Source organism: Schistocerca cancellata, chromosome 10 (genome assembly GCF_023864275.1).
Source record: "Schistocerca cancellata isolate TAMUIC-IGC-003103 chromosome 10, iqSchCanc2.1, whole genome shotgun sequence".
In the NCBI taxonomy this organism is placed as follows: Eukaryota; Metazoa; Arthropoda; class Insecta; order Orthoptera; family Acrididae; genus Schistocerca; species Schistocerca cancellata.
Genome location: NC_064635.1, coordinates 173,878,134 through 173,889,269, shown reverse-complemented (window position 1 = coordinate 173,889,269; position 11,136 = coordinate 173,878,134).

Genomic DNA, 11,136 nt, shown 5'->3' with positions numbered 1-11,136 from the left:
TTTGAACAGTGGGTCAATGTTCTTTCGCAGATGAGTTCCGATTTGGACTGGAGAGAGATTCTCTACGCATTCGCACCTGGAAGGAACGTGGAAGACGATTTCGGGACCCAGCCTTTGTGGAAAGAGATATCGAGGTAATTCCTAATAATGTGGGCAGGGATTATGTCGACTACTCGCTCCCCTCTTCATTAAATTGTACAGTTAAATCAGGAAGTATCGTGACGAGATCTTCGGACTTTTGCGGTTGTTGCAAGGTGCTGTTGGCCCAGACTTCGCATTGCTGGAAGATAATGCTCGACCTCATAGAGCACGGGTGGTTGTGGCCTGCTCGCTCTCTCGATTTGAATCCCACAGGGGGCGTCTGGGATGCGCAGGGATCGAATGCAGGGTAGCGTCCGCTGTTCAACGTACCGTTGGTCGAGATTCCAATGACTGTTAGCAGAATATGAAATCGGTGGGTTCAGGAGGGTAATACGGAACGCCGTGCTGGATCCCAACGGCCTCGTATCACTAGCAGTCGAGATGACAGGCATCTTATCCGCAACGCTGTAGTGGATCGTGCAGCCACGTCTCGATCACTGAGTCAACAGATGGGGACGTTTGCAAGTCAACAACCATCTGCACGAACAGTTCGACGACGTTTGCAGCAGCATGGACTATCAGTTCGGAGACCATGGCTGCGGTTTCCCTTGACGCTGCGTCACAGACAGCAGCGCCTGTGACGGTGTACTCGACGTCGAACCTGGGTGCGTCATTTTTTCGGATGAATTCAGGTTCTGTTTACAGCATCATGATGGTCGCATCCGCGTTTAGTGACATCGCGATGAATGCACATTGGAAGCGTGTATTCGTCATCGCCATACTTGCGTGATGGTATGGGGTGCCATTGGTTACACGTCTCGGTCACCTCCTGTTCGCATTGACGGCACTTTGAACAGTGGACGTTACATTTCACATGTGTTACGACCCGTGGCTCTACCCTTCATTCGATCCCTGCGAAACCCTACATTTCAGCAGGATAATGCACGACCGCATGTTGCAGGTCCTGTACGAGCCTTTCTGGATACAGAAAATGTTCGACTGCTGCCCTGGCCAGCACATTCTCCAGATCTCTCACCAATTGAAAACGTCTCGTCAATGGTGGCCGAGCAACTGGCTCGTCACAATACGCCAGTCACTACTCCTGAGGAACTGTGGTATCGTGTTGAAGCTGCATTGGCAGCTGTATCTGCACACGCCATCCAAGCTCTGTTTGAGTCAATGGACAGGCGTATCAAGGCAGTTTTTACGCCCAGAGGTGTTTGTTCTGGGTACTGATTTCTCAGGATCTATGCACTCAAATTGCGTGAAAGTTCTAGTATAATATATTTGTCCAATGAATGCCCGTTTATCATATGATTTTCTTTTTGGTGTAGCAATTTTAATGGGCAGTAGTGTACATCTCCACATGTTTATTCGTTCAGATTATATGTTGGTCGTCTATTTCAGCTGCCTCATCCCGTATATATATATCCTTGAATACTGAGAGCTTGTATCAGAATTCATGCTAATGCCTCTAGAGATTCTGTAACAACTAGAGCTATCAATCAAGCGGATTACACACCGATATACGGATACCCCGAACACTTCCAACACCGCAACTTGATAACATGGTAAAAGACTAATACGACTGAATTAATCCTCAAGCTGTATCCCTGCATCAAATGCTTGCACCGTCTGTTGCAGAGTGGCCAATTCCTAATTAAACGTGTCACCCCTCTACAGACTTATAGACCTCACTCATCCTGCGTCCATATTCTGCTGATGCTTAGGTGCACGGAAACACAACAGTTGTCTGAGACAGTCTCTTCCTTCGTGCGAACATCGCCGTTGTACTGATTACTGAACCCCCTTTTGTTCTGTTTTTTATTCTATCTGTACGTTTAGTGTGCAATAAAGGAAACCATAGAATAATTTCAAGAATTAAAATTAAGGGAGAAGAAATTAAGATTTTGATCTTTGCCGATGACACTGTACCTTTGCCAGAGACAGCTACGCACTTGGAAGAGCAGTTGAACGGAATGGATAGTGTCTTGACAGGAGACAATAAGATTAACATCAACAAAATTAGAAAACGGAATGTAGACGAATTGGTGGGATGCATTGTGAGGCATCAGGGAATCGTGAATTTCGTATGGCAAGAATGTGTGTGGCGCAGTGCGAGGCAGGGTGGAGGAATCGGCCAGGGTGGCCGAGAGGTTCTAGGCGCTACAGTCTGGAACCGCGCGACCGCTACTGTTCCAGGTTCGAATCCTGCCTCGGGCATGGATGTGTCTGATATCCTTAGGTTAGTTATGTTTAAGTAGTTCTAAGTTCTAGGGGACTGATGACCTCAGAAGTTGAGTCGCATAGTAGGCTCAGAGTCATTTAAGAACAAGTATGCATTGTCTTTGGGGACACAGCACGCAGTGTATGTGCATAGTTCATAGAGCATCAGGATGAGTTTACTGTACTCCCCTGGACACCACCAGACTCCCTGGATTTAAACTCAATCGAGAATACATGGGACCACGTCGATTGGGCTGTTCATGCCATGGATCCCCAGCCAAGTAACCTAGTGTAGATGCCCACAGCACTGGAGTCGGCCTGGCTACACAAACCTATCGGTACTTTCCACGTTGTGACCAGATGAACGTACTTCCGTCTGGCCATAACTGTGGGTTCTTAGACTGCTCTGACAGAAAGCTCATCAAACTAGAACACATGAAATATTATTTGACTTTATTATATAAACGAATAAAAGATTTACTTAACTTTGACAGATTTTTTTGCCAAGGGAGTAGTCGATATTTGACCATGAAAGCATTACTTGATGCAATAAGTAAGAAACTATTATCCTGAGGTAGAATTTTCGACATGTACAGCACTACGGGTTCATCTGCAACTTTAAAAACTTGTTGGTTCTACACTTCAATTGACTGCTTCAGGTGAGGTGAGCTCGTCCCAGTTTGTGACCTCACCTGAAGCAGTCAATTGTAGTGTAGAACCAACAAGTTTTTAAAGTTGCAGATGACCACTATATTGACATCAGCGTGATGGCGCTGCTGTACTGAGAGGGAGGGGGGGGGGGGGTGTATTCTCTGTATTCTCGAGTGCCTCCTACTGGTTATTATGGTTTACAGCGAGCTCTCGGTAATGTCTATGGTGCCGCCAGGCGTTAACGACTCTGGTATGGCACCACCATCTCTGGACGATAGACCATTCCAGAAACTCATTGACTGTCTTTCTGCATGTTTCACAGCATTCCATGCCGCAAAATGTGGATATTCAGGCTGCTGACAGGTGGTTACATTAATGTGACTGGACATTGTACTCTTACAAGGGAACATCCCCATCGCACCCCCCCTCAGATTTAGTTATAAGTTGGCACAGTGGATAGGCCTTGAAAAACTGAACACAGATCGATCGAGAAAACAGGAAGAAGTTGTGTGGAACTATGAAAAAATAAGCAAAATATACAAACTGGGTCGTCCATGCGTAAGATAAGCAATATTTAGGGCAAAGTGAGGCGAGGAGCTCTGTGGTCCCGTGGTTAGCGTGAACAGCTGCGGAACGATAGGTCCTTGGTTCAAATCTTCCCTCAACCGAAAATTTTAACTTTTTATTTTCTGTTTATGTGAAAAACTCTTATGTTTTCATCACTTTTTTGGAGTGATTATTACATCCACAAGAAAACCTAAATAGGGCAAGGTAGAAGAAACTTTTCACCCATTCGCCAAGTGTACTAGTTAGGTGGGTCGAAAACATATTCCTGTCATGTGACGCACATGCTGTCACCAGTGTCATATACAAAATATCAGACGTGTTTTCCTGTGGAGGAATCGGTTGACCTATGACCTTGCGATCAAATGTTTTCGGTTCCCATTGGAGAGGCACGTCCTTTCGTCAACTAATCACACGGTTTTGCGGTGCGGTCGCAAAATACAGACACTAAACTTATTACAGTGAACAGAGATGTCAATGAACGAACGGACAGATCATAACTTTGCGAAAATAAAGAAAGCAAAATTTTCAGTGGAGGGCAGATTTGAACCAAGGACCTCTCGTTCCGCAGCTGTTCACGCTAACTACGGGACCACGGCCCTCCTCGCCTCACATTGCCCTTGATATTACTTATCTTACGCATGGACGACCCAGTTTGTATATTTTGCTTATTTTTTCATAGTTCCACACAAGTTCTTCCTGTTTTCTCGATTGATCTGTGTTCAGTTTTTCAAGGCCTATCCATTGTGCCAACTTATAACTAAATCTGAGGGGGGTGCGATGGGGATGTTCCCTTGTTAGAACAGCAGCAACGTAAGACTGCGGCAGATCTTTGGCATTACCAGGGTGGTAACTAATGGTCTGGTGCATTTCCTGCAGCTAACCGGCACTACTTCTGGTACATGTTAAATTGAACCTATTTGTGACTTTCAAATACATCTGGGCGGAATTATTCGAGCCTATTTCCCGGCGACTGCGTGCGAGCACAGACAATGAAAGAATGACTATGCAACGCCAGATGAGTAAGCAGACAACTCACGAAAAGTATTTACTCAGTCAAGTGGCTAAATCTGTGAGTGCCCGGTATTGACAGCCACAAGTTCTTCAGGAATTGGTGCTCGTAAAACTGCCACATTGTGTCACAAACTGTAATTGATACTGGATAACAACAAGTGCTATAAATACAACCGAAGGCCGAGTAGACCCACAGAATTCACTGTAAATTACTGCTGCCTTTCAACTATTTTGTTATGAAAACTCGTACCTAATAGTCTGAGAAACACACATTCACACAATACTACAGCGGTGCATAAAGACGCAAAAAGTATAACATAAAAATATTCTTTCTCTTTGTGTGCTCAACTTGCTGCTACAAGACGTATCTGCTATATCGTTGGGCTCTCTCGAGGAACGATAAGATAGAAAAAGTCTTATCTCGTTTTCCGTGTGTCGTAATATCAAGGGCAACTTGTTCGCCAGATCATCCATCAGAAATTAAAGCACTGGATAGCTTCGTTCCGTGTCCCAGATGCCTACGAAAACGCATTACTTATAGTGCCATAAACGCCAACCAGCTAATGGCCTTTAGGACCCAGTTTTGTTATTACATGGCTTGTCCAGAACTAGATGCTACTCAGAGCAGTTTCTGCACTGATGGCAACCACATCGTAGTTCTTCTGCATTTTTCTGAGAGCTCTGCGTTTTTTCTACGTTTAGATGACTTCGTATTACCAGCTTTTCCGCTATTGGGTACGTATTTTCACAGAAACATAGATAGTTGTGGTAACAAACCAAATACGTGGGGTCCTGACTACTCCTCGCTTATTGGGTGCCTAAAGGGTGCTGCGTTCTCGGATAGCTATACAACAGGTCAAGCAAATCAAATTAATAATTTTCATTACTATAAAGGCAAACCTACGTTTCTAGCATTTTTAGACTTAGAGGAAGCTTTTGACAATGTTGACTGGAATAGTCTCTTTCAAATTCTGAAGGTGGCAGGGGTAAAATACAGGGAGCGAAAGGCTATTTACAATTTGTACAGAAACCAGATGGCAGTTATAAGAGTCGAGGGACATGAAAGGGAAGCAGTGGTTGGGAAGGGAGTGAGACAGGGTTGTAGCCGCTCCCCGATGTTATTCAATCTGTATATTAAGCAAGCAGTAAAGGAAACAAAAGAAAAGTTCGGCGTAGGTATTAAAATCCATGGAGAAGAAATAAAAACTTTGAGGTTCGCCGATGACATTGTAATTCTGTCAGAGACAGCAAAGGACTTGGAAAAGCAGTTGAACGGAATGGACAGTGTCTTGAAAGGAGGATATAAGATGAACATCAACAAAAGCAAAACGAGGATAACGGAATGTAGTCGAATTAAGTCGGGTGATGTTGAGGGAATTAGATTAGGAAATGAGACACTGAAAGTAGTAAAGGAGTTTTGCTATTTGGGGAGTAAAATAACTGATGATGGTCGAAGTAGAGAGGATATAAAATGTTGACTGGCAATGGGAAGGAAAGCGTTTCTGAAGAAGAGAAATTTGTTAACATCGAGTATTGATTTAAGTGTCAGGAAGTCGTTTCTGAAAGTATTTGTATGGAGTGTAGCCATGTATGGAAGTGAAACATGGACGATAAATAGTTTGGACAAGAAGAGAATAGAAGCTTTCCAAATGTGATGCTACAGAAAAATGCTGAAGGTTAGATGGGTAGATCACATAACTAATGAGGAGGTATTGAATAGGATTGGGGAGAAGAGGAGTTTGTGGCACAACTTGACAAGAAGAAGGGACCAGTTGGTAGGGCATGTTTTGAGGCATCAAGGGATCACAAATTTAGCATTGGAGGGCAGCGTGGAGGGTAAAAATCGTATAGGGAGACCAAGAGATGAATACAAATAAGCAGATTCAGAAGGGTGTAGGATGCAGTAAGTACTGGGAGATGAAGCATCTTGCACAGGATAGAGTAGCATGGAGAGCTGCATCAAACCAGTCTCAGGACTGAAGATCACAACAACATAATATAAAGAAGATTGACAATATTTTGTATTTATAAGAACTTGTCGCAGGCGATGGGCGACATGCAAATAGTCAGTCTCCCTCTCTATATACTGTGTCTATATAAGCAATGGATATGGATCAACTGCTGTCGTAGTCATCTGCTTGTCTCGTCTTCTAATTGCCCCAGCCTGCAGGCGCGGCCGGAGCGACTCTCCGCTCATACGCCGGCCGCGGTGGTCTAGCGGTTCTGGCGCTGCAGTCCGGAACCGCGGGACTGCTACGGTCGCAGGTTCGAATCCTGACTCGGGCATGGGTGTGTGTGATGTCCTTAGGTTGGTCAGGTTTAAGTAGTTCTAAGTTCTAGGGGACTTATGACCTAAGATTTTGAGTCCCATAGTGCTCAGAGCCATTTGAACCATTTGAACCTCCGCTCATACGTGGTGCGCTCCTTGTCAGCGAGCTGATGGTTGACGTCGTGTCATAGCCTTCTCTTCTCGTGCGTTCTTCGTGTTCATGCCGGCGCTTGTGGTTACGCCAGAACAGAATAAATCATATATATTGACGGAAAAAACCCCAGCACCGAGGAGGAGTTGTACGACATAAACGAAAGTTGGTAGATGCGTTTCTACACTACTGGCCATTAAAATTGCAAACACCACGAAGGTGCTACAGACGCGAAATTTAACCGACACGAAGAAGATGCTGTGATATGCAAATGATTAGCTTTTCAGAGCATTCGGACAAGGTTGGCGCCGGTGGCGACACCTACACCGTGCTTACAAGAGGAATGTTTCCAACCGATTTCTCATACACGAACAGCAGTTGACCGGCGTTGCCTGGTGAAACGTTGTTGTGATGTGTCGTGTAAGGAGGAGAAATGCGTACCATCACGTTTCCGACTTTGATAAAGGTCGGATTGTAGCTTATCAGAATAGCAATAATTAGCATAAGAAAGTAAGTAAATGGTGAGGCATTGGCGTCGCATGTTGTCTTTCAGCATCCCTAGAGATGTCGGTCGATCACGATACGCTTGCGACTTCAGGTAACCCCAAAGCCAATAATCGCACGGACTGAGGTCTGGGGACCCGAGAGGCCAAGCATGACGAAAGTGGCGGCTGAGCAGACGATCATCACCAAACGACGCAACGCAAGAGATCCGTCACGCGTCTAGCAATATGGGGTGGAGCGCCATCCTGCATAAACATCGTACGTTCCAGCAGGTGTTTATCAGCCAGGCTGGGGATGATTCGATTCTGTAACATATCGGCGTACCTATCACCCGTCACGATAGGAGTTACAAAACCAGAATCACGCATTTCCTCGAAGAAAAAAAGGCCCGATAACGGTAGATGTGGTAAATCCAACCCATACCGTGACTTTCTCGTCGTGCAATGGAGTTTCGACGACAGTTCTAGGATTTTCGGTACCCCAAATTCTGCATTTGTGGGCGTTGACAGACCCTCGAAGCGTGAAATGAGCTTTGTCAGTCCACAACACGTTACTCAACCAATCGTCATCTACCGCCATCTTTTGAAACGCCCTCATCGCAAATTCCAGGTAACAGTTCATGATGCCGGTGGTTTTTGTACGCATAGCATCGGAGGGTACGCCTCAGTGCCTAGCAAACAATAGTGTATGGAATGCCGGTGCGATGTGCGACTGCACGAGCGCTGACTTTCCCGTGTACAGACGAACCCGATACAGTTTCCATTTTTTCCTGAACTCCGTCTGCAGCATTACGTCTTGTGCTCGGTCTATTGTCTAAACAACCCGTGGCTTCGAACTTCGAAATCATTCTCGCCACACCTGCCTTTGTCAACGGACCTTTAGCCGTTCGAATCCCCTTCCTATGGCGATAGGATCGTAACGCTGAACTAGCACATTCCCCATTCTGATAATACTGCTTCACTAAAAGCACGTTTTCAGGTAACGTTAACATGCTGCGACTGCTGACGCATCTGATTCTCTCTCTCATTACAGCTCCTTTTATACACGGTTGCCATGCGCAGCCGGCCGGCGTGCCCGAGCGGTTCTAGGCGCTTCAGTCTGGAACCGCGTGACCGCTACGGTCGCCGGTTCGAATCCTGCCTCGGGCATGGATGTGTGTGATGTCCTTAGGTTAGTTAGATTTGAGTAGTTCTAAGTTGTAGGGGACTGATGACCTCAGAAGTTAGGTCGCATAGTGCTCAGAGCCATTTGTCATGCGCAGTCACTGACTTTTGGTATCCAGCGCCATCTGTCGCACATTTTGTGAACTTTGTTTTGTTTTGGTTCTAAAAAAACCCCATGTCATTCCAAACATGTGTGTCAATTTTTACCTCTCTATCTACGTTATTCCGTGGTTTATTCAGTTTTCAAATTGATACTGACTTTTGATCACCCGGTACATACTGGAAATGGAAATGAGCATTTCGCGTCATTGGCCGGGAGACCCCTCATGGGGCAGGTCCGGCCGCCTTGGTGCAGGTCTTATTACATTCGACGCCACATTGGGCGACCTGCGCGCCGGATATGGATGACATGATGATGAAGACAACGCCCAGTCCCTGCACGGAGAAAATCTCCGACTCAGCCGGGAATCTAACCCGGGCCCCTTAGGACGGTAATCCATCATGCTGACCACTCAGGTATCAGGGTGGACAAGGACACATTGGTGGAACGTTATTCATTACACTGTTCCCAGACATCTGCGCTTACACGTGTTTTGTCGCTAGCGGCTAGTGGTGGACACAGTGGAGTGTTTCTTGGCAGGGGTGCGGCAGTTGGTGGCGGGCACCGCTACACACAGCTCATCGGCCTCCGTGTTTCAGGTGGTGGTGACCCGTGCGGCCAGCAGGGGGCAGCACAGGCGCAGCAGTATGGCGGCCTGTTTGTGGGGGAGGTGCCCGCCCACCACCACCCACACCACCACCAGCACCAACACTGGCTGGCCCAGCACCACCCCGGTGAGTACCGCCACCGTCACCCGGTTGTGATCTTTAAGCACTACATGGCGCGCCGATTTGCACATTTCCTTACATGCCGCTCGCAATTCATCTGGTTCAGTTGCAACTGATACTCCACACGCAGCAGTCGAAGAAAACGTGCCGGAGCGTCTGCAGTTATCTGGGACTGACTTTGGGAGTGTTGTCTCCCGCCTAACGCCGAGGACAGCAGTTGCTCTCTGTGATGAACACTTAGGGTACGTTCGTACCGCAACCTCTATCACCGCACATCGCCGGCGTGGTTCGGCGACGATGAAACAATCCCATTGAGTCTTAGCATTGCAACTGACATGCAGCATCTCTGTTCGGCCCACTGCTCGCTACGATCTACATCTACATCGATACATCTACATCTACATTTATACTCCGCAAGCCACCCATCGGTGTGTGGCGGAGGGCACTTTACGTGCCACTGTCATTATTTCCCTTTCCTGTTCCAGTCGCGTAAGGTTCTCGGAAAGAACGACTGCCGGAAAGCCTCCGTGCGCGCTCGAATCGCTCTAATTTTAAATTCGTGATCTCCTCGGGAGGTATAAGTAGGGGGAAGCAATATACTCGACACCTCATCCAGAAACGCACCCTCTCGAAACCTGGACAGCAAGTTACACCGCGATGCAGAGCGCCTCTCTTGAAGAGTCTGCCACTTGAGTTTGCTAAATATCTCCGTAACGCTATCACACTTACCAAATAACCCTGTGACGAAACGCGCCGCTCTTCTTTGGATCTGCTCTATCTTCTCTGTCAACCCGACGTGGTACAGATCCCACACTGATGAGCAATACGCAAGTATAGGTCGAACGAGTGCTTTGTAAGCCACCTCCTTTGTTGATGGACTACATTTTCTAAGAACTCTCCCAATGAATCTCAACCTGGCACCCGCCTTACCAACAATTAATTTTATATGATCATTCCACTTCAAATCGTTCCACACGCATAATCCCAGATATTTTACTGAAGTAACTGCTACCAGTGTTTGTTCCGCTATCATATAATCATACAATAAAGGATCCTTCTTTCTATGTATTCGCAATACATTACATTTGTCTATGTTAAGGGTCAGTTGCCACTCCCTGCACCAAGTGCCTATCCGCTGCAGATCTTCCTACATTTCGCTGCAATTTTCTAATGCTGCAACTTCTCTGTATACTACAGCATCATCCGCGAAAAGCCGCATGGAACTTCCGACACTATCTACTAGGTCATTTATATACATTGTGAAGAGCAGTGGTCCCGTAACACTCCCCTGTGGCACACCAGAGGTTACTTTAACGTCTGTAAACGTCTCTGCATTGAGAACAACATGCTGTGTTCTGTTTGCTAAAAACTATTCAATCCAGCCACACAGCTGGTCTGATATTCCGTAGCCTCTTACTTTGTTTATCAGGCGACAGTGCGGAACTGTATCGAATGCCTTCCGGAAGTCAAGGAAAATAGCATTTACCTGGGAGCCTGTATCTAATATTTTCTGGGTCTCATGAACAAATAAAGCGAGTTTGGTCTCACACGATCGCTTTTTTCGGAATCCATGTTCATTCCTACAGAGTAGATTCTGGGTTTCCAGAAACGACATGATACACGAGCAAAAAACATGTTATAAAATTCTGCAACAGATCGACGTCAGAGATATAGGTCTATAGTTT